General features: G+C 36.9%; 1 protein-coding gene across 3 annotated transcripts in view; it reads right to left on the bottom strand.

Annotated features, from left to right (window-relative positions):
* The window catches only part of MED13L (mediator complex subunit 13L), a 303530-nt gene that overhangs the window by 187976 nt on the left and 93491 nt on the right, over positions 1–22063 (bottom strand). The window contains exon 1 of one of the 3 annotated variants that reach the window (XM_074402189.1): positions 1–22063. This exon is cut by the window's left edge and continues 39040 nt beyond it. The exons of the other annotated variants lie outside the window; for them this stretch is intronic. The gene's annotated coding sequence lies outside the window, so the exon portion shown is untranslated. 3 annotated transcript variants of the gene reach the window in all.

Genomic DNA, 22063 nt, shown 5'->3' with positions numbered 1-22063 from the left:
TAGCTGGGCATAGTAGCACATGCCTGTAATTCCAGCTACTGGAGGGTGGGCAGGGGGCGAGGCAGGAGGATCACTTCAACCTGGGAGAAGGAGATTGCAGCAAGCTGAGATCGTGCCACCGCACTACAGCCTGGGTAACAGAGCAAGACCCTTGTCTCCAAATAAATAAATAAATTCACTCTCCTGAAAGAAATAACGGCCAATTTCCTACGGTACCTCCTCACAGGAAGTAAATGATACCTTTTGAAAGGCACAGACTAGACACAAATATATACACACTTGCTTCTAGTTTAACCCATTCCCCTTACTGTAGGAAATTGTGAGACCAAACAGAAAATCTTTCTAACTTTAATATGCAAAGAGTGTATATGGTTTAACGCTCCCTTTGTGCTGAGAATATATTTTCCCATAAGCACACGGAAAGCTTATTGACACCATGGCCTCACAGGTTCTTCTCACCCCTAAACTGACAACAGTCAGATAAAAGAAAAAAAAAAAACAAATAACTCCTTTATTAAAAACAGAAATGGCCTTAATGCGTAACACAAATCAATGTTGGTGAAAGGAAAACTACTCAATAGTAGATATAACAACAACAAAAATCACAGCTGCCTGGAGCACTGCTCTTGTACCAATAGCAGAAATAGTGGTAACATTAACAACAGTTTATACTTCACTGAATTTTCTATGAGTGAAATGCTGTGTGAAGTGATTTCCATGTGTTAACTCATGTAATCCTCACACTCAATGAAGCATTCTGACTCTTAATTCCCCACTTTGCAAATGAAGAAAATGAAATGTGGTGGTTTGCCAAAACAAAAGTCAAACAGCAAGTACCCAGGAGACAAAGAGGATTTTAACCCACACCTAACTCCAAAAGCCTGTCTTGTTAATTACTCAACTACACTGCCTCTCTTGAACAGATCCTCACTCACACCTGCAATAAGCCTGGAGCTGGAACTCTGTTGTTACCAAGACCAATTACTGGCACTGACAATGAAAACCTAGATTCAGCTTCCCACCACCCAATGAACAATTAAGTTATTTCTAGTCAGCAAACTTTTAAAAAAGAAAAATTCTACTTTTTTACAGAAATAATTCCATGCAAACTTTGTTTTTTCCAGGTTGTGAGATCAAACTCACCTTCTCCAGGAAACTCTCTGTTCAGAATGGCATTCTTTGAGGGTTCCAGATAATTAGGTATTATTTAAGAATGAAAAAATTGTGACAATAGTGCTTAAGAGACCCATTAGTAACTAAATAAAATGTCAAGTACCAACACAGCACAAAAGACACATATTCTTAACTTTTACTTTTTAAAATCTATGAAAAGTTAAGATATTAAATCCAACCACAGAAAATAAGTACTAAACTTTTTAAAGCAGTATTTTTGGTTGGTTGGCTGGTTACTGACTGATTATTTGATTGATTGATTGACTGACTGAGACAAAATCTTATCCCGTCACACAGGCTGGAGTGCAGCGGCAGGATCTCAGCTCACTGCAACCTCTGCCTCCCGGGTTCAAGCCATTTTCCAGCATCAGCATCCTGAGCTGGGACTACAAGCACACACCACTACACCTGGCTAATTTTTGTACTTTTAGTAAAGACAGGGTTTCACAATGTTACCCAGCCTGGTCTCAAACTCCTGGCCTCAAGTGATCTGCCTGCCTCAGTCTCCCTAAGTGTTAAGATTACAGGCATGAGCCACCACACCCAGCTAAGATATTCTCTTATAGCCAGGTACAGGGGCTCATGTCTGTAATCCCAGCATTTTGGGAGGCCAAGGTAGGAAGGTTACTTGAGTCCAGAAGTTCAAGACCAGCCTCGGCAACATACAGAGACCCTCGTTTCTACAAAAACTTTAAAAATTAGCTAGGTGTGGGAGGTGCACACCCATGGTCCCAGCTACTTGGGAAATGTAAGTGGGAAGACTGCTTGAGCCCGTAAGTTGGAGATTGCAGGGAGCCATAATCCTGCCATTGCACTCCAGCCTGGGTCACAGAGCAAGATCCTGTCTCAAAAAAAAGATATTCTCTTTAATGTTCTAAATACTTCCAAATGCCAAATTTGTTTTAATTAAATTTAATGATGAAAGGTCAACAGTCTTGACAGAGCAAACATACCACAGTTTGGTCACACAATATATATTTCAAGTTTTCTCACGAAAATGTTTACAACACTAAAATAGTACCTTTTGATCCAAGCCTATCAGTACCGTGAGCAGTGCTAGAGCTCATTTCACTGTTTAAGTAGCATTTTGCCATAAAGTCTTGAAAAAATAGTGTCTAATTCACACTTTTCTTTAACCAAGATTTAAGGGGGGAAAAAAAGTAATTTCTGCAAAATTACTTTCATGTTTCTATAGACAATTCACTTTGGAATGGTTTTTCTTAAACCTTTTATTTTTCTTCATGCTATTATCATAAATAACTACCATGTTTTTATTTCTCCAAAAACATGAAATTCTTTAAGTTTATAATATTATTAGCAATATGTTAAGGTTCAAGTTCATCACTTTTTTGATTTTTGCAGTAATATAAATATCTTTCCAACCATATGATAAATGTCTCCAGCGAAAGAAGTTATAACTTGCAACTTTCCACTGAAGCACATATTATACATAAGACGTGAGTACATCCATTAGGATTCCATTTTTAACTTCAAATTAACTAATGAAGGAATACTGAATTGAAAGAAGCACAGTATAAATGTAAAGTCTTCTGTTTATATTAAAAAAAAAAAAACTTTAATAGTCCAAAATGAAGTTCAATACATCTGATGGGGAGGTAGGGGGTGTTCATGTCAAAGTCTAGCATCAGTGGCAAGTTAAGGAAAAGATGCTGCACATTGCGGGTCAAGTTTCCAAGTACTAACCTCCTTCTTACACACAAGTATCAATGCATCAAAGGCATAAACTACTAAACAAAGTTTTAAAAGAAAATGCTTAAGTTCAGAAGAGATTTTGTGTACCTTATTTAAGCTCAGACTTTTAAAAATGCAGTAATATTTTATCTGAAGTATTCCCTCAAATTAGAGGATATGTAACTAGCAAGTGCTGATTTCTTATCAGCCCTCCCTCCTGAAGTAGGGGTGGCTATTATGCCTAAGACATAAAATGCAGAGCAGAACAAAAGTAATATGCCCTCCATTGGCCTATCTCCCTCTCCCTTTTTCTGTGATGTGGGCACAATGTGGCTCCAATGCCAGAGCACAAACAGAAGCTGCACACTGAGGATAAAAGAGCAACTAGACAGAAGGAGCCCAGGTTCTTGACACCATGACAAAACCACTATAATAGTCCTGGGCTTTTGCTCCCAGGATATTGAGAAAGAAAGAGAGAGAGAGAGCACGTTCAAGAGACAGAGAGAAAGAAAGAAAGCGAGAAACTGGTATCCGCTGCTGTTATTTTAGGACTTGTACCATAGCAGTCAAGCTGTATCCTAAAAATCCAGATTGCAAAGCCTCAACACTTGCCACCAAAACATAATTCAAAGCCTTTTTCGTTTTTATTGTCATATTTCCCATACTTAAATGTTCTTCCCTTCATTAACCACCCTGTGCTATGCCTTTCATAATATTCACTATAATAGTAATTATTTACTTAATATACTTAATCCCCCAAGAAACAGACCGTCTTAAGGACAGGGACCATGTCTATCTTCACAGATGTATCCCCAGCACCAGCACAGTGCCTACTATATAACTGAAAAACAGAACAAATTAGATGAATCCTTCAGCATTCCAGCCTTTGCTAGTCTCCCTCTTTCCTAAGCTCCTAAAGGATCTATGCTTTATGCCATACACAAGTCTTTTAAGGAGTATACTACTCTTTTCTTTGGCAACTGCTTTGTCTAATTCTCCTCTTCTCGACATAACTGAACTCCTTGAGTGCAAGAGCACTAGCCATCCTATTACCTACCTGTTTTACAGTAAGCATACAAATTACCTGTTGAATGGTAAAGCTGTTTCTCACAAAGATGAATACACGTCATTGTTCCCCACAATGCCTAGTCTTATAACACAAACATTACGTTATTATGGTGCTCTTGTGTTTCCCACAAGACAAACTTTTATTCTCTTCAAACATCAAACTGTACTTCTGGAGAAAACAGTGAAAATGCCAGTGTGTTTTGAAAGATATAATACCAACACTGAGCCCTTAGTGCCCAAGCATGAAGTCAATGTGAGACAAGTCCCTTGCACCAGAACGGTAGGAGCAAAGAGGCCTTATATGTAAGATGGAAGTGAGACGTGGCAGGATAAGAATACTGTCACAGCTCACCGGTATGTTGTGAATAGAAGACAGTCTGGAGTAAAAACAAAACAATTAAAATTGGATGCTGAAAGATAAGCAGTAGATGAAGAGTCTAGGAATGCAAGCTGCAAGGATCCAGAACCCAAGCAGGAAACCTGGGGTCAAAGCAGAAATTCAAGGGGGAAAAAAAAAATGGGAAACAGACTGCAGTCATCTCCTATTCTGTATACTGTAAGCCAAGGCAAGAGTTTGTCTCAAAACCCAGGATGACTTCAACTGGAAATAAAGGGAAAGGTGAAGGGAGCAGGAGATGGGAAAACTGGGGCATTAGAACTCTACATTGTCAGTAATGAACTGATTAGTAGAATTCTGGCTGAAGATCGGTTCTTCAGAATTAGTATTCAAAGAAAATACCCTATTTGAGAAAACAGACTATTTAAATTCAGAGTCAATCTCAGCATGGTCCTATTTGCTGCTGGTGACAGCAGTGGAGTATATGTGTACGTCTGTAGAAGCAATGGGCAGAGGTAAGTCTGATTTGGTGATATTTAAACAATACATGGTTTTAACTCTAAGAATCTGAAAGGAAGAGAAAAATAAGAGTGTATGATGTGCTCCAGTGAGACTATATTCATAAAAGACTTAGTATCTGCAAATAAATCTACCAACGAAGTGAAAGACAAAAACTAGGGATAAAATAAGGAAAACAGGCGACAAGGAATCAAAATGAATGCTCATGTGACTAGTATTTTTGATGATGTTGATAATTTTAAAATAATGGAATTTACTATGTCCATCATTTAAATATATTATCTCAATTTCTATAACCTTGTAAAGTAGGTGCTATTAATATGCCCCATTCTACAGATGATAGTAAGGCAAAGAAAGCTCAACTAACATCACTTGGCTAGTGAGCAGTTCAACTGTATTTAGGTATTTTTTTCTATTCTGTAACAAACCCAGAAATTTACGCAGAAATGGCTCATGTCAACAATCAACCAACGTTCTTTAATATCTTATTTCTCTAGGGAAACTGAAAAATACATTCAATCCTACCTTCCTTCAACAACAACTTCAACAAACAAAAAATTCAACACAAATACTTTCTAGGAAAGCATTTTCTTTGAGTTTTTCTAAGTTTTAAAACAAAGACATTAAGAGTTAAAGATCAACAGTATTCTATTTATTTAGAAGTCTCTCAAAATAAATGAATTCTCTATTTCGTGCCACTGAATACTACAGGATCAAAGTAAAGTCTCTGAGATTATTATGTCCAACAAATGAAGGTCGCAATCTCAGAGTTTATGTAGACATCACAAAAACTGTTTCAATAGAAGTGGTTATTTTAGAACTGGCTGTCTGCCCAGAGAATGCCAGAATACATTTTAACCAAGTGGACAGAAAAAGAAGCAGATGGATTTGAACTCTATTTTATATCTACTGAAGTCTAAATAACACCAGAATACAATTTCCTCTCATTACTTTTATACATAATTAGACATAAAAAGGTGAGCAAGTAATTAAAAGAAAAGTCTTCTATAATTCACTTGTTATCACTCTTACAGTTCACATTTCTATATACTTTCAACTTATATTTTAATTGAATTTTAGATTTTTTTTTAAGAAAAAAGCACTCAAGTATCAATACTGATTTCTTGTTTTGTAAGGCAACATTTGTGAAAATGATTTAATATTAAAAAGATATAAAAGGACATATTTAAAAGTATGGAAGGAAAAAGGTGTTACTGTGTTTGTGAATAAAGTTATTTACAGGTATTAGTCATATCTACATATTTAATTCCATAACTGCTTCTCTTGTTTTTTAAATTAAATCTTCAATTTTACAGTAACTGATTCTCAAGAGAAAGGGATTATAAATGTGCTACATCCTGCTCTTTATTTCAAAGCAGCAGCACAAAATAATAAAGAGCTAACTAATGTGGTCCTGATGATTACTGTATATTTCATTAAAATTTCATCTCTTTGTCCCATTTAAGGACTCACTACATGCTTCTGAACATATGGAATCCGTTACGCAGACCCTATGATGTCTTCTCCATGAAGATTACTTCACTATTTGCACAGGAACAAAATAATATAAACTACATTTTCTAACATAAAAATAAGAAATAATTATGCCATGTTTACAACTGAGTTTTCCAATAATTCTGCTACAATTCAAATCATCAACATAATATCAGGTTAAATTCCATTACGATGAAATAGATATTTAAATTTTTTCACAAAGGAATTTAAAGTCCCAAATAACTATTTATTCAATTAACTGATGGTATAAAAATAGTAACTAATTATTAAGCAATAAAGTCTTTAAACTGCTATGTTTTTTTCACAACATACATTTCAACACTACTGAATGAAACAAACTTAGTCCAAACAACACCATTCATGTGAGGCAGGATGCATCACAATAGTGGCCAACTCTCTGGCGAACACTGCAATACTCACCCTAGAAGAACCATGACGTAGCAGGAAACCTGGATCTGCCTCTACTCTGAAAACTGGACAAGTTAACTTAGCTCCTTTGGGCCTTGGCTCTGATCTGTAGGAAGAGACTGAACTGGAACCAAACTTTTTTTTAAGATAGTGTCCCACCCTGTCGCCAGGCTGGAGTGCAGTGGCATGATCAGAGCTCCCTGCAGCCTCAAACTCGTGGGACATTCTCCTACCTCAACCTCCTGAGTACTGAAACTCCAGACACAAACAACCACACACAACTTTTTTTTTTTTTTTTTTTTTTTTTTTTTTTTTTTTTTTTTTTTGAAAGACAGGGTCTCACTATGTTGCCTAGACTGGTCTCAAACCCTTAGGTTCAAGCAATCCTCCTGCCTCAGCCTCCCAAAGTGCTGAGATTAAAGGTGTGAGCCACCATGCCTAGCCTGCAAACTTTCTAAACAGAATTCTGGCTATAGTAAAGCCTCCAGTTAAAAAAAAAAAAAAAAAAGGGCAAAAGTATATGTCTTAATTTATTTTATGCTGTTAAAACAGAGTATCTGAGATTGGATAATTTATGAAGAAAAGAAATATGTTTCTTTTCTTATAGTTCTGGCTGTGAAGCACAAGGTTGTGTGGCCTGCATCTGATGAGGGAATTCATATTACATCATCCCATGGCAGGGGGCAAAAGAGCAAGAGATGGCAGACACCTCTTTATAACCAACCCACTCCCAAATAAAGACAGTAATCCATTCATAGGGGCAGACCCCTCATGACCTAATCACTTAATAGGCCCCAACTCCCAACACTGTTCCATCAGGGATTAAGTTTCTAACACATGAACTTTGGGGGACACATTCAAATCACATCAGTAAACTTACAATGAACTCGCTCTCCCACAGCAGCTCCTAAAACAGTTCTGGAAGTGGCTAAGTCCTCACGGGTGCACAGTTTGAAAATCTAAAGAGTTTGGAAACACACATACACTTCCCAAGCACCTTCCATTACTAACCCCCAAATTCTTTTTACTTTGATTAAATTAACATGAAGGTCTCCCTCAACACTGCTGCTCCCAAAAATATCAATCAGAAACCAGATAAAGCAATTACGTTTAGTAAATATTTACTATTTACTAGGTGCTAGATCTTGAGGTTTAATGATGAATCGAACAAAGTCTCTTCCCCTCAAAATGAGCCCACAAGCTGTAGGAGACAGATCCGACCAATTATAATGCAAATAAGCAAAAGTTACTGTGTATTAAGCAAAGGGTGCCACTAAAACACCTAGGAGGAGCCACTTACTCAACCTGGAGGTCAGGGAAGACTTCCCAGAAAAAATTACATTTATGCTAACAAACCAAACATACATGGCTTCACTATTTATCCATATGCTCTCTATCCCCTTTACTCACTACATCTTTTTTTTAAGAAAAAAGAAATGGAATCTCTTTCTAGCAAGTTCTCAGGTAATGGGGGGGAAAAAAGAAACACTGGTTATGTCCACGTGAATACCCCATATGAGAATAACCTTTCAAGTGTTAAAACAAAACGGAGTCACTCATGCTAAATGCCATGTAATCAAACTGCAACTGTTAAGAAAGCAGACAGACCCCAAAACAGACCAGTTTTTCCTAAAAACGAGGTTCTAGCCTACCTGAGTCAGAATAAAAACGTCCCTTGTGCTTTACAAAACGTCCCTACAAAAAAAGTAAACTGAAGTAATCTGTTGTTAACTAATCAGCTTCTTTTCCTCATTGTTCTGTTTCCTCATTCCCACCTCAAAAAACCCAATGGTCTGCCATTGCCCAGTGGAAGCTCTGATTCTGTTTTGTAGAATGAAGGCTGCCCCAGTTCATGAATTGAGAATAAAAATCAATTATATACATAACTAAATGAGTTTTAATTTTGTCTTTTGACACAAGAGTAAATGTGGATATGGAAATATCCATGTGAGTGTGAATTAATACAAGAGGGTTAAGGATTGGTAAGCTTACATGGCTATTTATATAAACTCCATCCATGGATTTCATATTGAGGATAAAGGCATAATCTTTCAGGCAAAGGCATTTATATTTTGTAATGTTATCACATGTCCTCTACTTAACCTAGAAATTATTTAATCAATGCTTTGAGAAGAATTAAGTACTAGACAGTAACCGTTAAAATTATTTCAGAAACAATAAAATTCATTTATCTCCAAATAAACCTATTCGGAAAATAATATAGTAAGATCATTCTGTTATCTTGATCATCAATTTGTAGATACAATTCCTCGTAAGTTATACTTTTATGCCAAGTCACATTTTCTATTTTTCTCTTTTACTACGCCTTAACATTTTAATTGGTAAAAATTCAAGTTGAACTGGTCATTAAAATCTTATTAAATCAAGACTTTTAAAAATAATAAACAGACAGACAAGGTCTAGTTATATTGTCTAGGCTAGACTGCAACTATAAGATAAAGTTCGAACTCCTGGGCTCAAGTGATCCTCCTACCTCAGTGTTGAGAGAGCTGAGACTACAACTCAAGCCACCATGCTGAGTTTAAATCAAGAATTTTTAATGCAAAATACAGTATTTCAGAATATTTTATGGCTTGAGACAATGGGAAGACTGAAGTTTACTTCTGCTTAAACTATTTCTTCTCAAATAGTTACAAAATACAAACAAAACTACCTAATATATTTATGAAACAAAACAAAAGTTTAGGTATGAGAGAAGACATCAGAAGCAGGTATTTACAATCAATAAGCTAACTACACTATCATCCTTATTAATTAAAAAAGCCCTGTCAAGTCTATAACATTAAATATATCTCTTTATATAATAAAAATTCATGAATAATTGCATTGTTTATAAGGTGAAGAATGTTTAAGTGTACTGAAAAGGGTATTTACAAAAATTCATAGTAAAGTCCTTCTAAATAGAGAAGTACGCATATCACACCTAATAACTGCTTAGCGGTGAATTAAGCTTAAGTTGCATTTTTGAACTTTTTATAAAGACTATTTTCTAATATACACCAATCTCCCAGTAATACGTTCAAATTGCTAAGCCTATACTAAAGAAATCAAAATCACAATAATGGTATATTTCAATGCCATAATATCAAAAGAATAAAGTAATAACTTTCTTCACGCACTGAAGGCAGCACAGAACAAAAGAAGTAAAACTGAAAATGTTCTTCTTAGGAGAAAAGGAGAAATATTTTAAGTTCAATGCTAAGAAGTGACCTACGTAAAATTCATCAGAGTATTTATCAAAAATTTTTACACACTTAAAAAGAAACAGGTCCATTCACAAGTTCATGAGCTATGACTGGGTTCAGTGCTTGCTGCTCTTTGAGCACAGCATTTGATCATATCCAGTTCGTTCTTTTCCCATCAGCACTATGCACCAAGACAGATGAAAGTGTGTATCAAATAAAAAAAACTGAATAGTTTCTTACCACAAAGCTTCACTTTTGTTATTTCAGAGACAGATGTAAAAATGTACTTAAACAATCTCAACTCATTCACTCATGAAATGACCCCACCTATCAACAATTCAACTTCCTCAACCAAAATCCTGTAAATATGAAAGAAAAAAGCAAACAACAAGAAGAGAGATCTAGGAACATAATAATAAAATACAAAAAAGAAACACATTTTGTTTATTTAACCGAAACAGAGGCTGCTGCAGCTGCAGTAGCCTTTTCTGACTGATGTGACATGAGTTGCTACATTTAAAAACAGCCGCTTTAAACAGATGGCTATTCAGTTAAAGGCTTTAGGCATTATCTCCCACACTTGGTCACAGTTGCCAAGGAAGAGGGCACTAGTTTTCCACTATAGCTTCAGTACAATTACACACAGGCCCACAGATTTACCACTGACAATAACACACGCAACATCACAGATTGGTGATACAACTGCTAACCGATGCCACACTGTCTTTGAAGAGTACTGCTAGCTACAACGAAAGCACCAAGAATCAGACTTTAAAGCCTAGGTATAGAATTAATTTTAGCCTGAAACATAGGCTATAGCTAATACACAATTCAAGAACCACTCTATACTAATAAATATTTCAGGTTATATTTACTTTCAGTCATTTGTTCATATCAGAAGTTTTCACTACCGCAGCAATAGTGAGCAAAAAGTGTAGCTGAGTATAAACCAATTAAAGATCACCTTGTACTCATTCAAGTTTTTTGTATCAGTCTTCTGAAAGCATATCATGGTTTCAGTCTTCTGAAACCATGCAATACATGGTTACAAATATTACAGCCTTCATGCACCTGCTTTTAGATTATGAGTCAATGTTAATCATCCAAAGAAGTACAGCCATCTTCAGCACCAGTGCTGCATGCAGTAAAACTTTGGAAGAACTGACACTCAAACTCCTGACACAAAAACATGATAGATCTGTCTCCAAGAAAAGATTTGGGCCCCACTGAGAGTCTGTATAAGACTGAGAAAGAGCTTAAGGCAATAAACAAGGCACCATCCTTTTTTATTTTTTATTTTTTATTTTTTGACTCCTAGACAAGCTTCCTGACTAGAATGCCTATGTCCACTTCTGGCATGCACTTCTGCTACCTTGCACATTGCAGACTAACAGTTTCACCATTCCTGTCTCATTCCCCAACCATTCATCTTCCTTAGGCTCCCGCCTTCAATTCCTGCTTACAATATGTAACATGGATTCTCCTTATTTTTTTAAGATTAAAGACTCAAATCTCTATCAAGGACTGAAAGCCCTTTTGTGGCTAGACTATGCCTAGTCTATCCCCATCTACCCTCAGATGGGCCTCATCTCATCTCACGCTCTCAGGTATTCCCTCCACTAGAACTACACTGTCTTTTACTGCTGGAATACAGCATGCCTCCTGACACCAATGACTGTTGTCCTTTCGGCCATAAAATATTGTTCCTCCTCTCTTCCTCTACTTCAAGTATATTCTACTTTCAGATCTCAGTTCAAATGCCACTTTCTCAGATAAATCACTTTTCAGGTCAAGTGCAATGGCTAGTGCCTGTAATCCCAACACCTTGGGAAGCCCAGGCAGGAGGATGACTTGAGCCCAGGAGGTGGAGACCAGCCCAGGCAACACAGCAAAACCCCACTGTGATGGCTAATACTGAGTGTCAACTTGACTGGATTGGGGGATACAAAGTATCAATACTGCGTGCCTCTGAGATTAACATTTAAGTCAGTGGGCTGGGGAAGGCAGATCCACCCTTAATCTGGTGGGCACAATCTAATCAGCTTCCAGCAAATATAAAGCAGGCAGAAAAACATGAAAAGGAGAGACATCTGACTCCAAGTTCTTCAGTTTTGGGACTCAAAGACTGGCTCTCCACGCACCTCAGCTTTCAGACAGCCTATTGTGGGACCTTGTGATTGTGTAAGTTAACACTTAATAAACTCCCCTTTATATATAAATAACAGGATATGTATCCTACTAGTTCTGTCCCTCTAAGAGAATCCTGACTAATAGACCCATCTATTAAAAATATAAAAATTAGCAGGCATAGCCCACGTAGTCCCAGCTACTCAAAAGGCTAAGGCACGAGAATCACTTGAGCCTGGGAGGCAGAGGCTGCAGTAAGCCAAGATCACAATGCTGCATTCCAGCCTGGGCAACAGAGTGAGACTCTGTCTCGAATAAACAAACAAACAAACAAACAACTTTCCTGGCCTCTCATTAAGTCAAATCCCCGTATTATCTATACAGCACCATACTGCTCATAACTGTACGTCTTCGTTGCAGTTTTATTTATTAATACCTCCCCCGGCTGCAACCCTGCCAATAACCTAAATCTAAAGACTGCACAGACCAAGTTTCTTTTTACTCCCCAGTGCTTACTACAGTGGCTGGCACAAACTGAGCACTTAATAAATATTTGTCAAATGCATGTGTAAAGTGAGGGATTTAAAAAATTTAAATGTATTATTCAATGGAAAAACTTACTGTCACATTTTTCAGTCACAGTCCTACCATTTTTTATTTTATTGAGATTAAAAATTTGTGAAAAGAACTCTTCAGGAATCAAATTTTTCATCCTTTGACTTCAAGCATGAAGATAAAATTCACCATACATGACCCCATGAATTTATATCACAAAATTGGGTGTTCGAAACTTAAATCTTTAAAAACCAGACTGTGCTTTAAAGAGACAAAAGATTGGTTTGTAAAGATAAAGAGATAGAAAAATGGATTAAAAAGAAATCTCAGCCAGAAAAGAAACTCTTTCAAAGAGCATAAATGTTTTATAGAGAAGAATATATTTTATTGTTACAATAAAAAGATACTAGAGTATGGAATTGTTGGCAAGATTAATATTATGTTTACAACTGAAAAGGATTTCTCAAATACAAGCAGTTTAAACAACTGTTTGATCAAAAAATATGAGGGCACAAAAGATCTGATGCCAGCCTATTAAGTATACAATGCTTTATTTTTAAAAATGTAACAATGAACAGGCCAGTAGATACTGCATAACATTCATTTTTCCTCTTTATAGAGTTATGTTGACTTACAGATTTGGAGGTTTAATGTTTCCCCACAATATTTATACTTTAAAAATATCTTGTTCTTTAAATAAGAGCCATCACTTATAAGTATTTATGTGGAGATCACTTTGAGGTGTCAAAAAAATCAATTCATCATAATCTGTGTACTATACTCCATTAGAACACAAGTGCTATGGAGAGAACTAACTATAATTCTCAAATGGTAGCCATTTAAGCTTAGCTACCCTGAGAAAGACTGTTACTGCCATGTAGACAGTCCAATGTAGTCTTTCTTCACCTAGATTTTTATTTTCTTGACTTTTTCATTATTGCTTAATTGCTAACATTTCCTTTTGACATGTATTGATCATGCTAATAGCTATAACACTGCCTTTTGTGCCTAGAATTGATGGACTATATTTAATACAAATCTATATGAATCGACAAACAAGTTTATTTAATGATGTTTATTCAAAGGAATGACATTTTCTAGATAGCATTTTTCACATTTGAAATATTCAAGATAAAATGCTAGCTTTAAAAAGACAAACATAAAAATCATTTGACACTTTATAGTGATTTGCCACATGCAGTTTTCCTAAAAGATCAGCCAAGCCATGTGCCAATCCTAACATCATCACCTACTGAACCAATCTAAGCCTGTGTACTATAGGCTACCAGAAGTATAAAACAAAGACTTGTGTAAATGTACCTTTCAAGGTTCAAAAAGAAGTACTGAGAAGTTATCAGCCCACAGTGGCCAATACAAGTTTCCCAAAACTCTCATTTTTATATGAAATCACAAATTTTATATAAGCAACAAATACTGTCAGTTTTCCTTGACAAACCTCCTGTTCATTTTGGAGAAAATACCTACCAAATCCCTAAATCTGATTAATAGTTTATTGGTCATTTTCTCATGTACAAATGATGCTCCATGTTGAAAAGCAGCTGGTCAACCCAAATCTCAAATAATCTCATGAAAGCGTTCCCTTGATACAAGGGAAGTGCTTCATGCATACGTGCCATTTTCTCTCATAGAATATTTTAAAAACATGTATTAAAGGGTCAAATTTTTTATTTCTTCTTTTTTTTTTTTTTTTTTTTTTTTTTTTTTTAAATCTCACTCTTGTCACCCAGGCTAGGGTACAGTGGTACAATCTCAACTCACTGCAACCTCCGCCTCCCAGGTTCAAGCAATTCTTGTGTCTCAGCCTCCTGAGCAGCTGGGATTACACATGCTCACCACCATGCCTGGCCAATTTTGTATTTTTATTATAGATGGAGTTTCACCATGTTAGCCAGGAAGGTCTTCTCGAACTCCTGATCTCAACTGATCCACCCACCTCTGCCTCCCAGAGTGCTAGGATTATAGGCAAGACCCACCACACCGGGCCAATTTTTACTCTTTCATCAAAAACATTCTTAAGGAACATCTAAGGTTTTGTTTCCTGAAGAAAATAACTACCTGTATTGTTTGGTATTACTGCCTTGGTTGATGCTGTAAGGCACCACCAGCAGTTTTATCCCAAATTACTTTTGCTTCATCAGTACAAATGTCAACTAAGTAAAAAAAAGGCAAATAATATCTTCATATTATATGCAAAGTTTTTTTGACTTGTGGGATCTCATGAAAGAATCTAAAAGACCCACCCTGCAACCCCATTCCCTTGGTGGTTGCAGACCATACTTTGAAAACTGCTGGCCTCTAGTTTGTCAAGGGGGTATATCAAGCAAACAGAAATCGGCTCACTGGAAAGCCATGCCTGGAGCAGCCACAGGGCTTTTTGGTCACAGAGATTTCTTTCAGCTGCAAAGATAGGGGCTCCCTACCTGGGGAGACAATGGATTTAAGGAGACAGTTAATAATCTTTAAACAAGAGTTAAATACTTTGCCTATAACTTACATCTTCTTCTTAAGGAATAACACAAAATAAGTTTCTGCCTACAGTGGAAACTATTTTATAGGTCTCCAAAAATCCAACACTTTCCTTCCTCTCTAGGCTAATTTCTGATTTGTTCCTCATTTACAGAACCCTCTGATTTAGCCCCATCCCAACCACCTCCCTCTTGCAATGGCTCCAGTTTTTTAAGTCCTTCTTAAAGCTTTCTAAAATGAGCACACCACTCCAGATATCTCTGATGAAGATAAAGAGAACTGAAACTATTTATTATCCTAATCTGGGTACAATCCTTCTATAAGACAGCCTCGATATCACGATAGCTTTATTAGTCACATACAAAATGTCCAGCTCTTTTCCACTCACAGTACTGACAAGCTCTATTTCCCCTTCAATATATGCCGATCTTTTTTTAAAAAACATCAATGCAGGGCTTCACATCTATTCCTAGTAAATTTTGCCCAGCTTCTGACATACACAGACTAATGATAATCTTTTGGAAACTTGGACCTACCATAAATACTCGATGTCCCTCTCAGCTTTATTTTTTTTTAAATCAACTTTATAAAGGTTTTATAAATGTGACTTCTTTCTCATTGTCTAAAACTGTTGTTGTTATTGTTTCTAATCAGCAAGTGTTAAATAAGACAAAACCTAAAAAAATTCAACCAGATAAGAACACTAGCTTCTGATTCACCCCCCAGCCAGCTACACTGAGAAAGGCCATATCAAACTGTCACTGCATTATTCTAGGTAGCCTGCAATGCCACTGCCACAGAGATTTTTTTGGGCATACATCCCAGACTATCTGAAAGGACTACCTCTTCCAAGTTTCACTCTCTAGAAATGAGAAACTTCCTGTTTTCTGTAAATGACTACAGAAAATACAAGTACATTTTATGTAATTTAAGTCTCTTTCTATTCCACATTATTTACTTCATCAGGAATGCTAAAAGCATCTAGCTCCAGGCAACACAACATAGTGGAAAGCTTTGAAGGCAAGAAGTCCTGGAGTCCTAGTTTCACCACTTAAAAATGAGTGACCTTATGCTTTCACTTTGCATCTGCATGATTCTGAATCTGTCATTTGTTGGAATCTCAGCATACTCTGAAAATTGCACATGTCAGAGCATTACTATGAAGAACAACCGAGATTATGTATATGAAAATAGCCTCATAACCTGTCTGATAAAACTAAAGTCTTCAATACACAGTAGTTCCCATCCTTCCTGCAACAGTGTCTTGCAAGGAGTAAAATACTCCAACATTGTAGCATTATGCTCCCTTCCAAGTCATTTAAGACAAAAAACAAGTACTATTCTGTGTTCTACAACAGACAAAAACTGTCACTCCCAGTCTGGGAGCTAAGAAGTGTCACAGAAGATATTACATACTATGAAATAACTGAGATCAGAAAACACACCTTGCTCATTTTTGGATCCAAGTGCATGGCACACTGTAGGAACTCGGGAAAAAAAAGAAATCTGCCAAATTGGTGATTCAATATTATCAACCTAAAATATCTATCACTCACGGAAAAAAAGACACAAAGTATAGCTTCAAGAATAAAATATTTTCAAAAAAAAACTCTCATGTTTTAAAAATTACATTAAGACTTTAAAATAAAAACGTTAATGGCTAAATATAAATTGACGAGGTACGGCACCATAGGTTTTCTCCAAATGAGACTATCACAGGTATCAACAAAACCACTACAGAGACAAACTCAAGAACTTCTGTCCCAGTGATCCAGAGACAAAAGGACAGAGATACGACACTGTATTTTAATATACTTTAATAAGACATAGGACTGTCTTAAGATGGTAGTATATAAATTAATAAAACAAGCACTTTAAATATAGTATAATAAAAATGTGTTATAATGAAAAATAATTATATATTTTCGCTTTACAGTTCTATTACACTTGTTTTCTTCTTTCCTTACAATAGTGGTAAAAGCATTTCAATCTGAGATGTTTAACATACTATCATTCCCTTCCTCAACTGTCTTATAGAGCAGGCATTTGCTGGGTAACAAAACAGAGAAATATGAGATGCAGTAAAACTGATGAATATTTTCTAAAATTTTGTGCAACAACTGACAAAATATCATCCATTGGACCAATTTTGTTTTCATTTGCACCTCACCAAAGTAATAAAATTTACTTTCACACTATACTATCACATAAGTTGCCTTAATTTACAAGGAATCAGGGGGACAAAGGACTACCTATATAGAAGGTCGACTGGGTAAATATTCTCATGTTACACCATAAAGGGGAAACAGAAGAATGAAAAAGCCAGTATAACCCAGTGCAAACATGTATATTAAATGTGAGCTTTGGGAGGCCAAGGCAAGAGGACTGCTTGAGGCCAGGAATTTGAGAACAGCTTGGGCAACATACCAAGACCCAACCCCCATCTCCACAAAAAATTAAAAATTAGCCCAGGGTGGTAGCACTGTAGTCCCAGCTACCTGGGAGGCTGAGGCAGGAGTATTGCTTGAATCCCAGAGTCCAAGGCTGCAATGAGTTATGATCATGCCACGGCACTCCAGCCTGAGTTACAAAGCAAGACCTTGTGTGTCTATTTTCATTTTAATCAATGAAAATAAAAATAAAAACTCAAAACTTTAACCCCAAATTTTCAGGCAAAAGTTAACATAAGTACTACACATTTTAAAAGGCAGTAACCTACAGAGATGAAGGTTTCTTAGTGACTAAGCAGAGAAAATACCAGTCACAACTGTTGAAATTAGAAGCCAACATATAACATAAGATGTAAGGCCTCTTTTAGATAGGTAAGATGAACAAATTAAAAGAAACTCACTTTAACTGACCAATGGTGAATGATAATTCTAAAATATAAAACCTCCTGAAAGAGTAATAGGTAGAGAGGCATTGGTTCATTTAAATGATTAAAACTATCCTTTTTCTATGTTAAAGCTAGAGCTACATCTAAAAAGAACTAGATACAATATTTACAAACTCATTTTTTTGTTGTTGTTTTTTGTTTTTTGAGACGGAGTTTTGCTCTTGTTGCCCACACTGGAGTGCAGTGACACAATCTCAGCTCACCACAACCTCCACCTCTCGGGTTCAAGCGATTCTCCTGCCTCAACCTCCTGAGTAGGTGGGATTACAGGCATGGGCCACCATGCCTGGCTAATTTTGTATTTTTACAAGAGACAGGGAGTCTCCATGTTGGTCAGCCTGGTCTCGAACTCCTGACCTCAAGTGATCAGCCCACCTCGGGTCTCCCAAAGTGCTGAGATTACAGGCATGAGCCACAGTGCCCACCCCCTCCCCCACCTTTTTTTTTTTTTTAACTGGGAAAAACAAAAACGGTTTGGCTAAAGGAATCTAAGGTCAAAGCATATATAACTATTCAATTTTGCTAACAGATAGTCCCACCATGACTAAGTTTCTCCAATCCAGATTTTGGTTAAAATATTGACGCCTATGGGATAATTACTACCTGCTAATACCTATCTGAACAGATTACAAATTTAGCTTCTAGAGTTTTCTAAGTGAATGTCAGTCTATCACATAAGATAAAATCCAAGTGTAAACACTTTTATGTATGAAAACACAGCCAAGCACAATGGTTCACACCTGTTATCCCAACATTTTGGCAGGCCACCACAGTGATCACTTAAGCCCAGGAGTTGGAGACCAGCGTGGGCAACATAGCACAGTGGGACCTCATCTCTACAGAAAACTAAAAATTAGGCAGGAGCAGTGATGCGAGCCCGCAGTCTCAGAAGGCTGAGGCAGGAGGATCACTTGAACCCAGGAGTTCGAGACTGCAGTAAGCCACGATCATGCCACTGCACTCCAGCCTGAGCAACACAGTGAGATCTTATCCCCAAAAAGAAAAAAGAAAAAAGAAAGAAAGAAAATACATAAATATATTCCCATAGAAAGATGTCAGCTATGGCCTCTGCCAGAAAATAATAAAAAAGAGTATTAAGACTCCATAGACTTTATATACTTGACTCCCAAGACCACCAGCACCTTCCCACCAAAAGTGTTAACACTTATCTCACGCAAGATTTGAGTTATGATTAAATTCCATTTGAAATCACTTCAATACATAAGAACAAATATTTCCTGAGTCTCCACTATGTGAAGTTTTTTATAAAGGTATAATCACACCACAGGGGAAACATACCCACAGTGGCTCAAATCTGTGACCTCAGAATTTTCAGAGGCCAAGGCAAAAGGATCACTTAAGCTCAAGAGTTTGAGACCAGCCTGGGCAACATAGTACAACTCATCTCTACTAAAAATAAAAAAAAAATTAGTCAGGCATGGTGACGCACACCTGTAGTCTCAACTACTTGGGAGGCTGAGGCCGGAGGAGCACTTGAGCCCAGGAAACAGAGACTGCAGTGAGCTGTGACCATGCCACTGTGACCATGCCTCGGTGACAGAGGCAAGACTCTGTCTCCAAAAAACAAATACGCTAGGAAGGCATTTCAAAGTCAAACAGTGGTGTCGGATAATGGGGACATTCAGGTAGGATCAGTGAATAACTTTTTTTTTTTTTTAAGGTTACAAGAAAAGAGAAGAAAGAAAAAAAGAGAAGGGAAGAGAACCAAACAGATAAGGGGAAAGTCTTATATACAATCCTACATGGATGGATATGGCCATTCTCCATGCGAAAATGCCTCATTAGATAATTAGTAGTTGTCTGCCCAAATACAACCGCTATATTCTGAGCCTGTGAACATGTCTGTTAAAAGGTGTGTAAGTAACTACCTGAAAGGATGGTAAAAAAATCGCAATGACATACAAATAACACCAGTAAGATGCTGGTCACATCTCATAAATGTGAATTTCCTTTATTTATCTCTACAATCCAAGTGACTTACTTTGTGGCTTTCTGCATTTCAAATTGTTGCAATTAATTTATTTCACTTTAATCACTATGGTTAGATGGCACTGTCTTGGTACTGCTGGCATCCAACGGCAGGGGCCAGAGATGCTGCTAAACATCCTACAATGCACAGGGCAGGCAGCTACACAAACAACATCCAGCCTAAATGTCAATTCAGGCTGAGCATTCCTAATACAAAAATCTGAAATCCAAAGTGCCCTAAAACCTAAAACTTTTTGAGTGCCAACATGATGCCACAAGTAAAAAAGTCTATACTTGACCTCTTGTGACAGGCTGCAGTAAAAATGCAGTCAAAACTGTTTCATGCATACGATTATTTAAAATGTTGCATAAAATTAACTTCAGGTTGTATGTGTAAGGTGTATATGAAACATAAATTTCATGTTTAGACTTGAGTTCCATCCCCAAGATCTCTCTCATTATGTATACGCAAATATTCCAAAACCTGAAAAAATCCAAAGTCCCAAACACTTCTAGTCCCAAGCGTTTCAAGTAATGGACACTTAACTTACAGTCCCAACATGAAGAAAGTATGGCAGAGATAGTATTTACGCTCTTACCTACAGTAAATTCCTCCAGATGTACACGAGGTCCCTCCCCAACTCAACAACTAAAGGACACAGGTACCGCAATTCTAACTGCTCACTACTCCATCTACTTGTCTACAAAAAAAGGCAGAATCTTGATTAAGTGGTTTCAACAGATTTTTATTTAAAGTGATATACATTCTAAAATATCTAAAGGGCTAATCAAAGTTTTAACAGTTCTTCCTTACTATATATATAATTACACTGTTTATATGTGAAATAAATTTCTGAGGAAACTGAAAATGAGTTATTTAAGAGAAAACAGTCACCTCAAAATTTAATCTGTACATACCATTTACAAATCACCTTTAAAAAAAAAAAAAAAAAGTTGTCAATCCAAGGTTTAAAAAGAAGCTATTACCATTCGAGCATTTAATCTTCTGTTCAAGAACACACAGGACACTGCTAAACCTAAATTTCCTTTACGCATCAGCCATCTGGAATCTGGTAGTGGGACGTTACACAAAAGGAATACACAACACTCTTTACTATCATCTCAATCATTTCTTTAAAGTGAAAAATGGGAGAAACCTTAAGGTTGTATTTTTTCAGATTATGATACGATTTTGTTTAAAACTGGAGCATTACAAGAATCTCACAACAAAATTTTCTTTTGATTGCTTGCTTCAACATACTCCAATTTCCAATGCTGAGGTCTAAAACTATATTGCAACTGCTGTTTCCATAGTGAGGTTTGTTACACTCCACAGGTCCAACCACCTTTCACTACTCTCCACCTGCCTCGTGCCTTCTGCCTCTTTAAATTCCATTGCCAGTTATTATAATCACTCCTGTGCACATGTCCCCACCTCTCTTGTCCCTCTCTCATTTAAATCCAGCTCACAACCTCATCAATCAATGCCTGAACCTGTGCTGCTGACTATGGTTAGAAAAAACCCAAACCCATTCAAACTGGTCTTACTTTAATTAATAACCACAACTCAAGTGGGCTCTTGCCATTGCGCAGAAATTAAAACACACTTCCCTAAGCCCTTCACTCAGCCACTCTCCTCCATGCCTAACCATTTTCTTAGGCATTCTCCACAAACCTCTGGTACTTCTTTCCCTATCTTTGCTCTCAACTGATGACCTTCCTTCCTTTTTCAATGACAGAAACCAATGAAAGAGAAATTCCACATTCCGCATCTACCACCTATCAGCCTCTGCACTCCATACTCTGGCTTTTCTCATATACTAGAGAAGATACATCTTTACTGTTTTGCCAATCCCCTACTTCTGTACTTTTTCCCATTTCCCACTGAAGAACATTGTTCTAGCAATTCTTCTCTCTCTCTCTGACATGTCAATTTCTCACTCTCTACTATATCCATTCCAACACAAAACAAGTGAAAAATTAGAAAAGGTGATAAACTTGGAGACCCAAAACACAAAATTTGGAAACTAATGGACTCTAACATATATCACGTTTATTCTCCCAGCCACAATTCAAGGACGTCCCCACCCA

This window comes from Saimiri boliviensis, chromosome 7 (assembly GCF_048565385.1).
Source record: "Saimiri boliviensis isolate mSaiBol1 chromosome 7, mSaiBol1.pri, whole genome shotgun sequence".
NCBI classification, from domain to species: domain Eukaryota; kingdom Metazoa; phylum Chordata; class Mammalia; order Primates; family Cebidae; genus Saimiri; species Saimiri boliviensis.
Note: the sequence above shows the minus strand (reverse complement) of the source record. Positions and strands in the feature narration are given on the sequence as shown.